This window comes from Typopeltis vanoorti, chromosome 22, assembly GCF_054136105.1.
Source record: "Typopeltis vanoorti isolate ZY-2024b chromosome 22, IOZ_Tvanoo_1.0, whole genome shotgun sequence".
Taxonomy (NCBI): Eukaryota; Metazoa; Arthropoda; class Arachnida; order Uropygi; family Thelyphonidae; genus Typopeltis; species Typopeltis vanoorti.
In genome coordinates this window covers 42,195,877-42,214,584 of record NC_143570.1, presented here as the reverse complement: position 1 = coordinate 42,214,584, position 18,708 = coordinate 42,195,877, and positions in this window count along the sequence as shown.

The window sequence follows — 18,708 nt, the reverse complement described above, 5'->3', positions numbered from 1 at the left end:
TTACATAATCTGCTTCTTTGGTTATAAGGATTACGTGTGTTGAGTGAGGCTAGTTAACCCCACCTACTTCGAAGCTTGGGTTAGCTTTTGTGAAGAGAGTGGGATTTAGGCTTCACTATTTATGTTGTTGCTACTGTTTATGTATGGGATGTTGGCATTGGATGCTGGTGATTTGTGATGTGTATATTAGTGTTAATGGTATCTTAACTTTGTTGGTATATTTTCCAGAGTTCGTGTTTTAATGTTCTGTAGTTATCTACGTGTTTTAAATTTGTTGTTGAGTTGCGTGGGTATCTGATGTGATCTCACAAAAGAACCGTATGAGTTGTTGAAGGGTGTAGGGATGTAGAGAGTTATTGTAGGTCGTGTTATACGATATGTGTCTCGGTTGTTTCGATAGGTGATGTTGAAGTAATTCCTTGTTAATGTCATGTAGTGTTTCAGGTTTTTAGTGCTTAGAATTCTGTGTATCGCCATTGGCTGGGCGGATATTAGTTGTTGCGTGTAAGGTGTCCAGATCACTGTTGACACGATTTTCCTGTGTAGTGTTTCTAATTTTGTTAGGGTGGCTGTTTGATGTGTTTGCATAGACTGTTATTCCGTATCTGAGTAGGGATTCGCAGATACCGTGATATAGGAGTTTTTTTTTTATGTTGGGTGGAATAATGTCTTTAACTTGGAAGAGTTTTGCTGCGATGATCCGGAGTTTGGTGTGTAGGTATTCTATATGTTTTGTCCATTTAAGGTGGGAATCTATATAGAGACCGAGCTATTTTGCGTGTGTTACAGGTTTGATTTCGGAACATCGGAATGTATTTTTGTTGTAAATGCAGCAGTATGTGTGACAGTGTGTCGATAGTGGTGCGGGGCGCATGATTCTTGGGTCGTGTATTATCAACATCTGTGTTTTGGTGCCGTTGATTAGAATTGCGTTAATAATAATAATAATAATAATAATAATAATAATAATAATAATAATGTATGACACACATGAAGGGAACAACACTCAACAACAAAGCTAGTACCCTAAGAAGTGTGTAATATTATTCAGTTATTTGGAAAAATTATTTCAAGTTCGGATCAAATGTCGTCAACCATTTCAAACCGGATTTTAATTTCTGTTACAAGAAGAGGAAATTAATATTATTGAGATTAAACGACAAGATTGATCTCAACAAGACTGCAAAATAAAGGTGAAATAAAATTAATTATTAAAATGAAATAAATTTAACTTATATAGGGAAAAAAAAAATGATCTCAATTAAACATTTTTATAACTTTATTTATATTTTTAATCGTGTTTGAGAAAAATTTATATCAATTTCTGCAATATCTATCTATACTGCACTGGAAAAGTGTTCATTCAAATCTTGTCAGTATATATAATCCTTTTACCTTTGGATTTTTAGCGGTGATGACCCTAAAATTTCTAGTAACTCTCCTACGGGATCCTACAAAATGTTTCAAAAGTATTTCACACTGAATGACTTCCGCTAATTCGTGACACTGCTGTAGAGATTCAAGTTCAAACATGATAAATTCGTTCCACTAAACATGGGAAACTCACATAAACTCGACATTGCCCTTCATGATTCCTATAATCAGTTAGATGAGAGAAAAAAATATTCTTCTTAAATATCCAAGTCCCGAATCCAAGATAAGTCCTACGGAGCAAGAAAGAACTTCTCCGAATGGAGTCGAAGCTTCTGTAGTTCGGTAGATAAATAACCATCATGTCCTTTGGTTGGAAGTCTTGGAGTCGAACCTCAATTAGGATGAGAAGAAATTATAATGGATTTTAAACCGAAGGTGTGTTAGCTAACCCAGAAGTAATTTTCAGTCCATTAATAAAGTCTTGATTGCAAGCGAACAAGTGTAATGCGCTTAGCAGAGGCGTGTGAATTAATATGCGTAATGCATTCCAGTGAAGGATATGAAAGTGAAACACTTTACTGGGTTTTTGCCAGAAAAGTTGCCTTGGGAAATCCTAAACCATCAACATTAGGACAAAGTATAACAAGGAAAAAAGCACAAAGTAACTAAATGTCCTCCTGTTCTTGGTAGGAACTTCTGGAAACGTATGTTGGTGATAATAGATGCAAGGCAGGCTCCTCCTGGTTGCAACGTTATGTTCTCATAGTAAGTAAAAAACTGTGTGCATGGTAACATGGGCGGAAACAAGATTCAGATTTGCTCTTGTCCACCACTCGGCCTATAGATTTTCGAATGGAGTCTCATACACTGACATGAAATCCTCCATTTACAAAACGATAAACGGCATGCATCTCGAGAAGTGTAAGTTTATGCTTAATATAAATTGTGCTTCATTATAAGATAGAGTCCGACTGAATGGTATTACAGTAGCATAGAATTTTTTTTCTCGATAATAATGCAAATTTAAAAGAAAAAGGAGAAACACTCCAAGAAAACAAATGTGGAATGTTTTAGTTTAAGAAAAGGTATAAAAGAGTAAATTTTTTTTATTGTTATTCAATGCCAAAGCCGACTTTAAATTTGCATCTGTGTTCACGCTTTAGTTTGCAACGTAACCTGTTGTAAGGGGTCGTTGATTCTACCACTTTGTAAAAGACCGAGAAAACGTTTGATGGATCAGTGCGATGAACTTTGAACCAAACTGAAAAAAAGCGGTACACCTTATTTCCTGCAACAAACTAAGCATTTAAGCATTAAAATATGTAAACTATGTGCAAATATGAATTTAGCCAGATGTACACAATCAATGTCGGTGGAGTCTGTTGCTCCTTACGGTAATAATGTCACGATTTTGAAGGAGGGGTTGATCTTTTGAATAAGTCGATGACCGGAATCGGCTCTACAACAGACATACCATGTCACGTGATTCCGAATTGCATACTGAAACAAAGAGTAAAAGATCTATAAGGTGTTGGACTCTTTACAACTCATTTCCTTTTTCCGTATTGTTTTTGCCTGGAAGGGACACGGCTCCACCATTCACTCCTAAATTTGATGAACAACTTAAGATTTTTGGTGAACGCCTTCTCAGAGATTCCATCCACTTTGCATAAAAAAAAAAGAAAATAAAGAAAACAATGGCTGAAATTTTATACTCCAGGGTGGAATGACACGTGAACTTCCGGATAGCGGAAGTAGTTAACCTTTCAGCGTGAGAGGTGTGAAATGCGAATACATAAATATAAAAGAATCATTCTACATACGTCATCCAATGGTATCCAGTTTCAAACGTGATAAAAGAAGAATAACCTGCAGAAGACTCGAGATTGATCGTAACAAAAAGAAGAAAAAAGGGAAAAAAATAATATTATGATGGAAAATTTAAATTAATGCAAGATGTGAAGATATACGAGAAGATATATAAAATGAAAATAAAATTAAAATCAAATGAAAACAAAATTTAAAATAAAATCAAAATATACAGAGAAAAATAAACTCATACACATTTTAATTTGTTTTTATTTAAATAAATGAATTCAACTAATGAAATTTCTTAATATATAAAAGTCATAAATCATATTTCAATGTTTTATTTCTTCTAAAGAATGCAATGTTTAATCGATTTGGTTATTGAATTAATTAATTTTATTGTTATTTAGATAAATGTGGGGGGAAAAACAGCAGTTCAAAGGATGAATAATTTCTTGTGTGGATGCGTCTAAAACAAGATAAGTAAAAGAATATTTAGAGATTCTTGAGATGGTTTAAGCATCAGTCAGAAGCCAGAAAAGAAACGTATGATATGTAAAGAAGAAGTTAGGCTCGTAGTGATTGAATTCTGTTTTCCGATGACATAAAGAATGAACGATAAAAGTTAAAATTTTATATGTTTATTTTAAGAGGCGTTGGAATTTCTATTTTCATTTAAACGAATTTCCTTTTTAGTCATATGAGATCATGTTTGGTTTACATGCATCAATATTTAGTAATAAGAGATCATGTTTAGCTTGCATGCATCAATTTCATGATAGTCTATGGAGTTTTATATGTAAAGTTCTGATATAAAAAGTTTTATGGTGTGTAAACTTCATACAGAGAAAATCCGTTAATTCACAATGGAAGGATTGCACCAATCTTTTCAACACTCCCGTATCTCTTCTCAGTAGTTTGTGTAGGCCTTTTTAAAATCAACAATATAGGGATGTCATCTTTTAATGACAACACCACAATTCAATTTGGATTCTTCTCAGCTTAGATCTATTACGAATACTTTGCTCATAATGTCTAACGTTTCATAATCAAGAAACATTTAAAGTAATTATTTCATCCAGTACACGATCAAATATATCATGTTAATTATATAAAAAGTTAATTTTCTTGCTTACATTTCCAATGTTACATTATGAATTATCATATATAACTTGAAATAGTTACGCAAAGATAGGTGTTGTGTTTCAAGTAAAAATATGTGGCCACAAGAATAAATAAATCACTAGGTCAGAGAGTTTGTTTTCTTTTTAATCTGTATATAGAAATTTAAGTATATAGAAATAAAATTAATAAAAAAAAACAATTCATTTAATTTGATTCATAACTATGATACATTATTTAAAGCAAGCCTAACTACATTGTTATATTAGATACGTAATGCGGTACGGCTTTGCATGATCTTATAAGAGAACAAACGATTTGGTTTGATTAAGCTCAAACACCCCTAATCCTAGAAACATTTTTTTTTTTTTTTTAGAAAGACGGTTCAAATCTTCGTTTACGATATCAAGAAGAACCGTTATAATCTTTCTTCGACTAAAATGAGTCAGCGAATCTCACATAAGAGGTGGAGGGTTTTATCTGCAGAAAGAAACCAAAGTTTCCCTCCCAGAAACGTTTTTTTTTGTTTTTTTCCTGCTGCAAAACGGATACACTTGACCAGATAATATTCGCATTAACGATATAACAATTTGCGCGACAGGATTAATTCTTATCTAGAAATAATTACAGGCCTAATGTTTCAAGGAAGATGAAGAATTATAGGTGTAGTTGTAGTTACAGACTAGGTGAATTTCTAAGTTTATATTTACTTTTGAACGTACTGGATCTTAAGACATCAATGAGAGACAATTGATTAAATTCTTCAACTAAAAATTTTTATTTATATATTTCTTTTTTAAAAATCATAAAGGTGTCTTTAAAATTTTTAGTAATATTTATAACCTTTCCAAAAATATGTAAAATAATTCTTAAAATTTAAATTAATATTAAGATAAAAGTTATTTTTTAGAAACATAAAAATTAATTTAGAAAAAACTATAATGTAAGAGTTTTTTAATTGAAAAAATTATGCAAATCTTTAAAATGTAGCTTAGTAAATGAAGTTAAAAGAAATATTTAATTATACATTAATAAATAAATTCAATCATATTTTTTCCTTATACTGTATTTTAATTTAGAACTTAGAACACACACACACACACTCTTGTATTATTATCATTATTATTATTATTCAGAATTATCCATTTATTTATTTATTTGCATTAAACAAAGATCTTCCTTCACCACTATCCGTTGTCATAGCAACATTAGAATCTACGCTTTCGGATGATATTTCATCTAAGGAACATGAGAAACTAATTACTAATGATGGTAATTAGTTCTATAATTTAGTTCTATATTTTAAAAAATACATCTTAAATTAACCTCCGTCGTTATCATTTAAAAATTCACAATAAATTCGTATTGATTACATTCACTTTATATTGCTTCGATGGTTTTTAAAAAGGTCATAAACTCAAGATGATTTTTTTTTCTTAGTGATAGTGCTTCAAGAAATGATTTACTATATATAAAAGACAAAATAAAGTAGTGATATAGTTTATAAGAATGTCTTCAGGTTAGTAGTTTCTTCAAGGATTACTTAGTTGGGAAAGAGATTAAAATATTTTGAATAGAAAATATCATAACAGGAGCAATAACAAACGAAGCCCCTGATGAACAAGTCCGTCTCTTAGGTCCTGTGTGGGGTCTTCTTTCAAGATGACTAATGTAGCATGCTCAAACACACCGGAAGGCGTTGTCTAATTAAACACAGCGCTAATTAAGAATGTAAAAGTAGATTTCCTTTTTTTTTATTGATTTATTGGTAGGCGTCAACATTTCCTTTTGGCTACCTCACAGTGTTGAACTTGTAAGACAGGTTCCATGAAGAGCGTTTGAGTGGAGGAAGTTTGCACATAACAAGTGAACAGATTTTTCTTGTTATTTAGTGAAGATCATGTCAAGTATTTTAGTAAAAACTAACCTTTCGGGTCATGATGTTTACCAAAATATAGTATTAGTTAAATAAGAAGTTGTTCTTAACACACTTAATACAAAATGTCTGAATAAAAAAGATTAAAAGAAATAGTACTCAGCGAGTTAAATTGAAAATGATTGACTTTTTTACGATAATTTATGTACAAAAAGTTCTAAGTATTTTATGTGACAAAGTCAATATTCAAGTCAATATTCATTGCCTCTCTCCGGATACTACGGTTCTAGAGATTAGACTAGTTTAGTGTTATTACGTACTGATTATTATAATGCAAATCTATATGTATCTTATGTGTAAATGCATATAAATATATAAATTTTGTATAGGAAGTTAATTTTTATGATTTTCATCAAGAAACCGTTACTGCTATCAACAGAACGACTGCTAGATTCCCAGTGAAGTTATTCCAGATATCAAGATCAATAATTAAGCTCAATTTTCTCAGTGCTAATACTACTATGTGTTTATTTTCTTCTTGGTTAATCTACCAATCGTTCATGAACTATTTATAAAAGACTGACAGTAGGATATCATACATACACACACACACACACCAGGTCGTCATTTAATTTTTTTTTTTTTTTAATGCTTGAAACTCATCCATCCATTTAATGTCAGTCTGGCCAAGCAACAACTGTTTTTAACCCTAATAGATCTGTCAGGTTTATCTGTCATGAAAAATAAATTATCCAGAGGCCAACATGGGGCTACCGGATGTATGTGACTACATCATTAATTCTTTGTTTCTCATCGCTAAACAAAAACAAACAAACAAAAAAAAAATAGAAACTCGTTAACAACTGAATTCAACCTCTGACTTTGATCAAACAGTTCGTATGAGAGTTTGACATGTTTTGTTTGCATCGTTAAATTTGATTTTCGGAGAAGGGAAAAATTTTTAAGAAAACATCTTGTGTGGTCATTATGAAAACCAATAAATTATTCATAGTCAAACAATACTATATTCACGATTCATTGCGAAACGTGTAAGGAGAAAAATCAGAAAAAAATGGGAAATAATAGAAAAAACATGACAAAAGAAAACAAACAGCATGGCAAACAACTTTAGATAGAGAGAGAGAGAGAGAGAGAGAGAGAGAGAGAGAGAGAGTCATTCTTTATGGACGCTTTGATTCAAAGTATTCATTCCAACAGGATGCCATACAAAAAGCCGAGAGCTACTTAGCATTCTTATATATTGCTCCATGAACTCCTTTCCTAGCAGTAGATTTGGAAGAGCAAACGAATACGTCTTTTAGATAAACGTAAAACATTATTTTCGATTTTCGTGAATAAAATGGCAACATTAATATGAAATGAAAGGACTATCCCCTCTCCCCAATTGAAGGTGAGTCATACCGTCTCATATAAAGCTGGAAGGGTGTGTTATTACGAAAAGTTGAACCTATATATTAACGGTAGCCTAAGAGCTATTTACAACAATGACATACTCTCGTAAATACTAATAATAAAAAATAATAATAACTACAGTTGCTGAACCGAATTATGCAAGTGGGTTCGTTGTGTTATTTACATTTCCATTTTCGGCTATTTTGGATCGTATTTTCGCAGAAACAAAAAAGGAAAATCAGAAAATAAATTCAAAAACTTTAATTACCATAGATAAACCAAATATTTCAAGCAAAACTATTTAATAATAAAATTTTATTGTTTAATACTGAATATTTAAAATATTTGAAAGGCAATTTAAACTTTCTTATTATGAGAATAATATGATAAAGTAATAGTAGTCGCAAACCGAAGCGATACAAGATTTTAAAAAGTTAATGGACGTGGAGATCTTACACAATGCTCACACTGCCAACGATTAAGTAGTCATAATACATTACACAATGAAATTCGAGAGAGAGAGAGAGAATTTAGATAATTGTATTCTATTCTCTCAGCCATACGACTAGTGGGGGTAGCTATATGTTACCATACTAGGGAAATGATTATGAGCAAGATGGTTCCCCGTTGCCTTCCTTGCCGTACTATATCCTATGAATTCACGTGTCCGGTTTGCCTGCTTGCGGGATGAAAAACCTAAGATAAACTAGTGGAAAAACCCTGCTGTCCACGTCCGGCTAACTTGGCTATGGCTGAGGAAGATCCTTAAGCTCCTCACGTCGTTGACGGGAATCGAACCTAGGACACTCCTTCCCTAGGTCGCGAAGCGTACAGCCACTAGGCTAACCTCGCGGACAGTTTAGATAATATTATTATGATGTTCAATGCTGAACATTGAATATTATAAATGACAGTATGCAAAACACACTGTCATCTATAATAACGTAAATCTTATGTTTTCAGTGCCATATATTTATTACAGATATAATAAAGAAAGTTTATTTATTTCTAAGAAAGCCAAAATTATTTTTGGTAGCGTGCAATTTTACTTTCCGGCAACTGTTGGTTTTATTTGGAATCATATCACGATACTCGTTGGAATTGTTCATTTGGACTAACTGAAAATAACTCGTCAGTTATTGAACAAATGATATCATTTCAGGAAATTTCCGAACGATAACGCATGGAAGAATCGGTTTTTTTTTTTTTTTTGGTCGAAGAGTTTTGCTAAGAATGAAGATTTTTTTTTATTCATCAAAATGATTCAAAAATAAAGCTTTTTTTTTTTTTTTTTTTAAACTTATGATTAACATTATTTTGAAAGCAGTTTTATTAGAATCGATTGCATTATCAATAACATCATGAAATAAAATAAAACCAGATGACATAAATTATTAATCATTGACAAATTTATTTTAATCGCATTGTAGTATAATCTTGTACTATACAATTGAAATAATTAGAACAATCGTGTGTAAACAAAGAACAACGGATTATTCATGTTACAAAATACCTAAAGTTACAGATAGTAATACATCATCATCATTACCCAGATGCATAAAAAAATAAAAAATACGACGTAATAAAAAACTGTAGTCTGCTTTTGTTTTATTGTTTTGCAAAAAAAACGAAGTAGCTAAGCAGTATATTTTATTTATAGAAAATACTGTATGTACAAAAAACAAATGATTGAAAAAAGTTTTAATTATGCAATATTATTCAAATTTAAAATTAATAATTTCTCAAATGATTATCCACCAATTATATTTCTGCTCTTGTTCAGTATAATAGCCATGTTAATATCTAATTCGTGCATGATTCGATTAGGAGCAGGTAGATAGATTTTAAGGCTGCCGGAAAAAAATCTGAAGGGTAATGGATGGCAATGCTGTAGCCAATGAAGTTCTAACTGAGGCTCGGCTATTGCTGTTATCCTCCTGCCATGATCAGAGCTTTAATAGCTTAATAACACCCTACACTGTCTTCTACAGATAACGGGGAAGATGAAAAGCATTCTTGCTTCGTCCCTTTAAGCCAGTCCTTATAAGGACTATAAGGAAATGGCGCATGTTTGTTATCAGCTTACGTAGCTGATTTTTGGTGAAGTATTTAACAAAAATTGTTTCGATGAACGACATTTTAAAGAATATTGTTATAGTTATCTAGGTGTATTAATAACTAGACTAAAGAAAAATGATAAGGTTTGTCACTTCTTTGTTCACTTATTTATGTGTCAACAATGGGAAAAAGCTGTTGCTGATAGAGAATATAATTTTGAAAATTAGAGCCTCCGTAACTCGGCAGTGTCGTCATCTGAACAATGTCTTATTGAACCGAAAAAAACTTTGGTTGGAATTCCGTCAAAAAGGCTGAGTATGTTTATAACAGATTTTTCTGTTATAAGCAAGTTAGTCAGTCTCGTGCGGGGTCGAAAGAATTTTTATTCCCAAAAATTCGGGATCCTCTCCACTGCAAAATAAACGAAATAACCAGAGGGCTGCAAAAGTCAAGTTATGGGTCAAAGCGGGTGGTCTGGCTTTTAAAAAAAAATCAATAAAAGATGAAGTGGAAAAAAATAAAATTATAGAAGAGATGCTTTTCTTGGTAAATCAGTATATTAATAATTAAAAAAAAAAAAGATTTTCCAAGAAACGTAAATAATGCAGCAGCTAGAATATAATATTTATCAGGCAAAGTTCTCAGTATTATAAAATTCGTGAAGAATCTTCCTTTGTTAACCAAAGATATCGCATCCAGACAGTTTTTATCGGAAGTCATTTCCCTTTCAAAATAAAAAAACTGTGAAGCCCACGTTTACTCTAAGTCGGTGCACCCAACGTATGTCCGGGTGTGGGTTGGATAATTATCCATCCCATACGTGGAGAACAAACCAACCCCCGCATTCTCAACGTGATCAGTTTCTAGGACGACAAATGCACTCGAATGTGAGGACGTTGCATGCCGATCAATTCTAACGACATGATACAGAATTTAGTTATGGTCACCTGGAGGGTATAACTTCCGGATTTAACCAACCATGTATGTGTAGGACGAGCTAGAAATGAAGATTCATGGACACGCTCCTCTACCTACATTTCTTCATATCCTCATGGCATGATGATAATTAAAACTGTCTTAAATTCCACTACAACTACAAGTTGTTAAATCTCTTCGCCTATGCATACGAAAAGAACGACGCCTACTATTATGCTACTAGATGCCTCTGTTTAATTTCTATCAATCCTTTAATATTGAAATGCCTACATTGTAATCTAGATCGTCTGCCAATGACCACCAATTACCATTGTTTAATTTCCATCGTTTTAATAACTAACTGCCTGAATATTTCATTTAGGCAGTTCATAGTTCATTGTTAATTTAGATCGTCTGCCAAATAACGCTGCCTAAATCTTTAATATTCAATATAATCAAATGAATATAAAATTAATCTTTGATAGCTAACAATACATTAGCAGAATTACTAAATGAATACTGAATTTATTGCGAGTAATGTTACAATACAATTTCTGAGTGTTTAATATTGTTAATTTGACATTCAGAAATTTTTATTGTTGATTTACTGAGACTGCTTATTTATAAAACGTTCCTCGATTAACCGCGTAACAAACACGCTGAAGAGATGCCATATATTTTTCCAAGTATAATGATACTTTATTAAGTGACCGACATCAGATCTAGGGTTAATATTTGTAAATAATAACATGCTCCTTGCGAATAATCCTTGAACTTGTGTTATTAAGATTTATTCATTTACTTTGGCGTGTTAAGAATATTTTCCTTTAGATGCTATATAACTGGCTACTAAATAATAGTCAATTGTTAATCTAGATCGTATGCCAATGACCACGAATTACCATTGTTCAATTTCCATCGTTTTCAATAACTAACTGCCTAAATATTTCATTTAGGCAGTTCATAGTTCATTGTTAATTTAGATCGTCTGCCAAATAACGCTGCCTAAATCTTTAATATTCAATATAATCAAATGAATATAAAATTAATCTTTGATTGGCTATCACTTGGCTTAAAAATATTCATCCGTAGTTGCCAAAGAAAACTGAGTTTTCCTATCATCGCTTTCTCACGTACAAAGTTTGAAAACGAGCATGGGGGTAAGTAATGGGGATATAATTTAAGTTCTTTGGCTTCGCGTGTTCCTGTTCATTGGAGTAGCTAGCTTCTAGAAAGTTCACTGATTTACCCGGAGGGATGAGACTGACAAAGGTTATTAAAGAAAGTTAGATAGATTGCTCAATTAATAGCCTAATCATGGGAAATGTAAACACAGTTATTACATGAATGTTTGGTATCGTCATTATTTGGTATGCGAACAATTCTTTTCTTTAGATCCGTAAAAGGTGAAGAAGCGTACGACCGTAGTTAATGGTTTGTTTATCAAGAAGTGACTTCTTAATTACTAGCGTCATATTGTTACGATGTTTCTTAAACTTCATAATATGAATAATTCATAGGCTTTTAAAATCAACGATGATCGTTTTACATACTAAAAAAAAACAACAACAATACATTATTACAATTGCTTACATACGCATAGTAAATAATGCAATATCCTCGCCACTAGGGTTCGAGTTATCATTGTAGAGTATTCTCTGAGATTAACTATCTATATTTTTTTTTCCCCGAACTAAAAAAATAAAAGTGGAATTGATAACTTATTCACGTATCATCATTATTATCTACCGGGGTAGGGGAAGTCGTTAGCATTGAAAACAACCAAAAAAAAAAAATTGCATACATAACTATTTTATCGCTTTATTTAGGAATAATGCTGTGTTTTTTTCGCTTAAAGTATTTAATTTATTGCAGAAAGAATAAATTAATTTGAATTCATCTGATTCTTTTAACAAGCTCATCCATATGGAGTTTCATTGTCTAAGAGTCGGCGACCTCACAATTCTATTAAAGTATCGAGCTTTTTTTTTGGGGGGGGGGGGGGCTTGTGACTAGATGTTTATACTAGCAACTGCCTTTAGACCAGACTGTATGGATTAGTGGCTTGATGTTATGATTCAGATAACAATTTGCCTAATGGAATCAAACAGAGAGAGTAGGTTGCAGTGACGTTATTTAATCTACATAATAATTGTCTTACAACAGCACCGTGGTTAGCTAGAGACCAAGGAAAGATAGATTGTTGAGTTGCTTTGAATGTGCTTTAGCTTCTGCAATGAATTACCAAGAGCCTGTTTATTCATATAGTTAATATAGTTTATGTGAAAATTTCCAAAAGATTTTGAGAATTAGTAGTAGAAGCTTTTAAGGAAATTTATTATTATTATTATTTTATTTTTATTTTTTTTTTATTCGCATAATTGATACACAGTCAAAACAAGATATCATATAAACAAAAATTTGACTGATGATACCGAACAATTCAGATTCTATCCAAGAATAGTCCGTCAGGTAGTGTCGTAAAATATGGACTGTTCCAAGTAATGCTGTTTTTTGTAGGTCATATGGGGTCCCTTCGTAATATTTAATTGCTGTAAATAGTTGGATTAGCTTCTTTGAAGTTGTACCAAGTGTACCGATAACTATTGGGATGAATTTGGTATGTTTAAGCCACAGTCGGCCAACTTTGATTGTTAGATCTCGATATTTAGTATTTTATTGCAGTTCTTTGTTGTCTTTGTTGTTAATGTTGTTATCACTGGGTTTTGCGATATCAGTAATTCAAATCTGTCGATGTTCGATAATTGTGATGTCAGGTCTATTGTGTTCCAAATGCCAATCAGTTTGTATTCGAAAGTCCCAGAGAATTTTTGCTGTTTCGTTTTCCAATACAGTCTCTATTTTATGCTGCCAGCAGTTATCAGAAGTAGGAAAGCCATATTTTTTTCATACATGCCAATGAATTATTTTGGCCACTTGATCATGGCAATATTTATAGTCAGTTTGAGCTAGTTTGCTGCAGGCACTGATTTAGAAGTTTGATGTAGCTACCTCCTGATGATTTGCTGTTACTGGAGTTGTTGGTTTATTACGTAACTCTTGCAGCTCAAGTTCAGTAAATATTTTGTTACGGAAAATGAAATTCTTTTGGTCCATAAGTCTTTGTTCTGTTATTGCAGTTTCTGGGAATTTTTGTTTCCAAATTAAATGCATACGCTTTCTGAAACCTCGTTTTTCTGGTGTTGATCTGTAAAACATTTCATAACTTCTCTGTTTTCTTCTACAGTCCATTTTTTACGTTTGGTTTCTTCTAGTCGCTTTTCAGCTTCCTGCAAGGAGAGCCGGGTCCTGTAACCCACTGGTACACCACAGGATCCCCAACATCTGACGCAGTCTTTGATGACCCGAGCTTCGACTGATACCGTATGGATCTCTTCTTCCTTTTCACCATTAAGATGGGGGATGGAACACTGTTAGTCTCGCTCCTCAGTTGAGACCTGTCTGATAAGGGTGGCCCTGCTGGCAGCTATGCTACCGCCAGAATAGCTCTCAACATCACTGAAGCATGCAAGCCCCTCGGCCACGACAAGGCCGTGTTCCTTCGTGGGATTATTATTATTATTATTATTATTATTATTATTATTATTATTATTATCATCCTGGGATAGTTGTAAAATTAATAAATGCGTCTGGGTTAAGAAGAACTGAATTTAAATCCTGTTAATGAGCACACTCAGTACATTTTTCATTACTGAAAATGCATTAAGGATGAGGGAGAAAATAAAAACAAAAAAAAATTGGAAGTCCGAATTATTTTAGCATATTATTGTTTCAGTATTGAACTGTTCATATTTAGGATATCTTTTTATTAGCCAAACATTAATTTATGCAAAAGAGCTGCTAAAAACTAGAGAAAGCATCGTGTAGTGCATTTTATGTTTTCTTTTACTTCCTTGAAATATATTCATTGAGCCTAGAATATATACCATATAACATAACATTCTTTGAAGAACATTGATCGCAAATGTATTGGTGAAAGAATTCTGAGGCAACTAAGGCCACAAGACTCGAGTGTATTAGTTGATCAATTTGTGTTGGTTTTCATCCCACACGATTTGTGTCTGTTTGTGGTTTGGAAAATAAAAAAGGCCTTCCACTTCCAGTTAAAAGACATGATTGGAACTATACGATTATCTTTGTTCTCATCTTAACAAAGACATGTTTTATTTAAAAAATAAAAGATTCTGTCTTGGCTTACTCTTCAAGACGGAAATATTTCGAAAGGTTGTTTTGGTATTTCACTTCTGACTCAAAACTTAGGAAACCAGTAGCAAGACTATCTCCTTAACAGGAGTTACATACTTCCCATAAATTCTCCACAAAACTTTTTGGGGTTTCTTACATCCCACGCGTCGCAACTGTGAATAGTTTGATGAACTGCAATACTTAATATTTGCAGGAATATAAAAACTGTACAGAGATAAAAGTAATCTCAGTAAAAAGTTCATGATATACAATACTCATTGTCAAATTAGACAGTTATTTATTTTTTAAGTAATATTTGTGCCGTAGGGCATTTTTTTTTTTTTTTGCAGCCCAATGTATGGTGTAAAAAGAGTAATAAAAAAATTTAACTCTTCTTTACACCCTTGAACGAATGCGTCTAGTATCATACTCCCACTCGGTTGAATCATCGTAAGTGAGTGAGATGGTTGAATATCAAGGGGGAGGGGGAATAATCTCGTTGTGCACAGCTGATTTATGTTCTTCTTTGACCTCGGCTGACCACTTTAAGTTAATAAATACAACTATAAAATACACGACAACATCTTAGACTTCGCCGAATATAAAAAGTTTTCTCCTGTATATATATATATATATATATATATATATATATTTCCTACTGTTTTTATCCTAAGACATAATTCAAATACTTTTCCCGTGTTCATGACCTTCTCCTTAAGAAACTGTAACCGCTCTTTCACAGGACATATACCTGTTCTTTCCGACCTTGCTGTGGTGGTTTTTGTGACGTCATATCTCTTTCAACTTAAGACCATTGCATTCGTCACTCATCCATAAAGAAATAAATATAAATATATTCAAATTCAATTTGAATGTAAATACACAGAGATAACAGTTCCTACTGAATCTTAATAACAAAACAGAAAAAAACTGACCTTTAGAATCCTTCAGTTAAAAAACAAAACATCTAGATGCATCTATCTAGGACACACTGCTGTCTTGCATTAACCTAATACAACCCAGTATTAACAACAAAACTCAGTTTTTGAACATAAATAAAATAAAAAAGTGTATTTAGTAAAATAAAGATAAAGAGCCAAAAGCTTCTGTTCGGCAAGGCAAAAATTACAAATATCAAGTAAATATTAAATCCAGCATTATTTCAAAACTAAATTTAAAAATTTTTAAATTTTCATAAAATATGGACCAAATTAGAAAGGAATATATATGGTCGCCTTGGCAGCGCAGTGTGCATGTTTTCTAAAGTGGTTCCCAATAGGGCGACTCGTAAATTCCGGCTGATGTATTCCCCTAAAAAGGTGTATATGTTTATTTAAATAATTTTATTTTTTAATGCTTTTTCGTATTAAATCCATTCGGCTTTATGTAGATCTTGTTAGTGCATAGTTTTATGTCTTCAGCTAGACCCCGATGTTTTTGTATTTCGTAATCGATATCACCGAATGTAATTTTTCATGTCTAAAGCTGTGTCTAACACTTTCAAACCTATTTACAGTTTTCAAGAGGGGATCCAGAATTTTTTATTTATTGTTACTGAAAAAACTGGTCCTGTTAATCACGGAAAAACCCGTGATTCCGAAAAAAATCTCTCCATTAATTAATTAATGGAGATTAATTTAGTTTATATAGTTTTTAAAGATTATCTGCGTCTTAATCAGCTTCTAACCGAATTCTTTCTGGCCAAAGGTGAATTAAACCATAAATTAAACACAAGCACGTAAGTTATTACTTAGCAATAAATATATTGCTAAAGACATGAGTGCTGATCTGTTTGCTTTAAGGACATGCTCACGTTTAATTCAAAATTTAATTTATATATTTAATTCAAGGCATTTAATTAAAAATAATAATAATAATAACTTTTTTATTTTATTTACTTTTGTTTTATTGACTTATTTTTATTTATTTACTTATTAATATTCATTTATATTTTATTTTATTTATTATTATTTTTATTTTTATTATTTTTATTTTTTGGTGCACGACAGACTTTACATTTATAGTAATAAGAGGACTTCTAGTATCAGTTGATCTGGTAAATAAAGCTCTTAATAGTATGACCTTTAATATGACCTTTCTTTATTTCTGTGAAATCAGTGCATTTTGTACCCTTTACGCATCCCCAGATGACATAGATTGAGACACGGGTAAAGTGAATTCATGGAGTGAATAACAAGGTAAAACATCGTGGGATTTGTGGCGACTGCGATTGCTCCTCGGACAAGTTTCCTGGCGCCATCACATCAAGAACTTGCTCCTTACTGTCCCTTTAATGATTCTAAAAGAGGCGATCCTTACGGCTAAGCATTTGGCGGAAGTTTCAATATAACACTTACGGTATGTGAGACTGAACGAATTGCAGTTAGTGACATGAAAAATGCGATGTCCTTGCATTCCAGTTCGGCTTGCAGAAGATTCATGAGTGGGCTATCTCACACTTGACAACAATGGACTTCGGCAGACAACTCCATATACATAATGCATTGGGAACAACACAGAAAACTGTGAAAAGTGCACGCGATCGTAACTTTCACGATAAAATATAGCTGTAAATAAAGAACGTTCACTTTCGTTTCGTACTTAATTTAAAATGATGGAACATTTGGGTTGTCAGTGAGCCATAAAATGAGTGCATTTATAGTAATTTAAAAAAAAAAAAAAAGAAAAGAGAACACGAAAGAGAGGCAGAGAGAAAAAAACAGATTTCTCGCTTTCACATCTGTTTTTTGAAAGAATACCAAAATTAATAATACTTTTTTTGCTATTCTAATTTTTGGTATCCTAATAATTTTTATTAACATATAAAGTTAAAGGCTTAATTTAGCATAAATTAAAATTTTAACTTATAGAATATTATAGATCCATTTATATTTTATAGCAAAATATAGAAAAAACTGAAAATATTTGTAATTTGCTAGCGAACTTATGAAAATATAAGCTTCGGCATTTCCTATATAAGCTTTCGGCACTCTCATAAACTCTCCGGTAAATTTCGAAACTTTTTTAGTTTTTTTTTTTTTCTCATATGGCTATAAAATATAGATGGATCCATTATATATATAAACGGCAGACTGTTCTCCCCTTAATATTATCTTTAACTGTTTTTATAATGTTGTCGGTGGCCTGCATTGATTGTCTTTTAGAAATGTTCAATTTTGTGCATTTGAACGACATTTGACATCAAATTCAAGGTTTGACACTACATAAAAACATTACAGATGCGTGTATAGGTGGGTGGAGGGAAGGAGAATGTCAAAACATGTTCGCTGAACTCTCACAAATTGGTGGGAAGTACCTTCGGAATTGTGATTACTCCATACTAAACATATGTGATTATTTGTCTGATAATTTTCAACTCAATACCCAACATTTTACAAAACTGAGTAGTGACGTCACAGATTAAAATGCGCATGCGTCTCTGATTTCTTAACTGCGAAATTTTCGTTGGAATTTCTGCACTTGCATTTCTAGAACACCTTTCTCCATTGGCCTAATTTCAAAGCACGATAACTTTAAGAAAGTAATAGAAGCATTTAAAATGCGCACATTTTTAGCTATAAACGTGCCCAAATGGCCTCTTTGGTAATAGTGTTTAATAGAATACAACCGGATATTTTTTAAGTAAGTGAGTCACGGGTCTGTAATTTCATCCGCTTATGTAATTGTGTCTTAGAGATGTGTGGAAATAGGTACTTTTCGTGTTTTCATGTCTGGACTTTAAATTATAGTCTACATTTTAAACAGTTGCTGATTTCTCATTACAGTGCATAGGTTGTTGGTTCTCGGTAAGTATTATTTCTCATTTAGTACTAAAATGCAAGTTCTGTCCCATTTCTAACTTTTTTTTTTTCATTTATATGATTACACAATTGCATTATTTCTAACTACGATTAATTTTTGATATGTCAAAGATT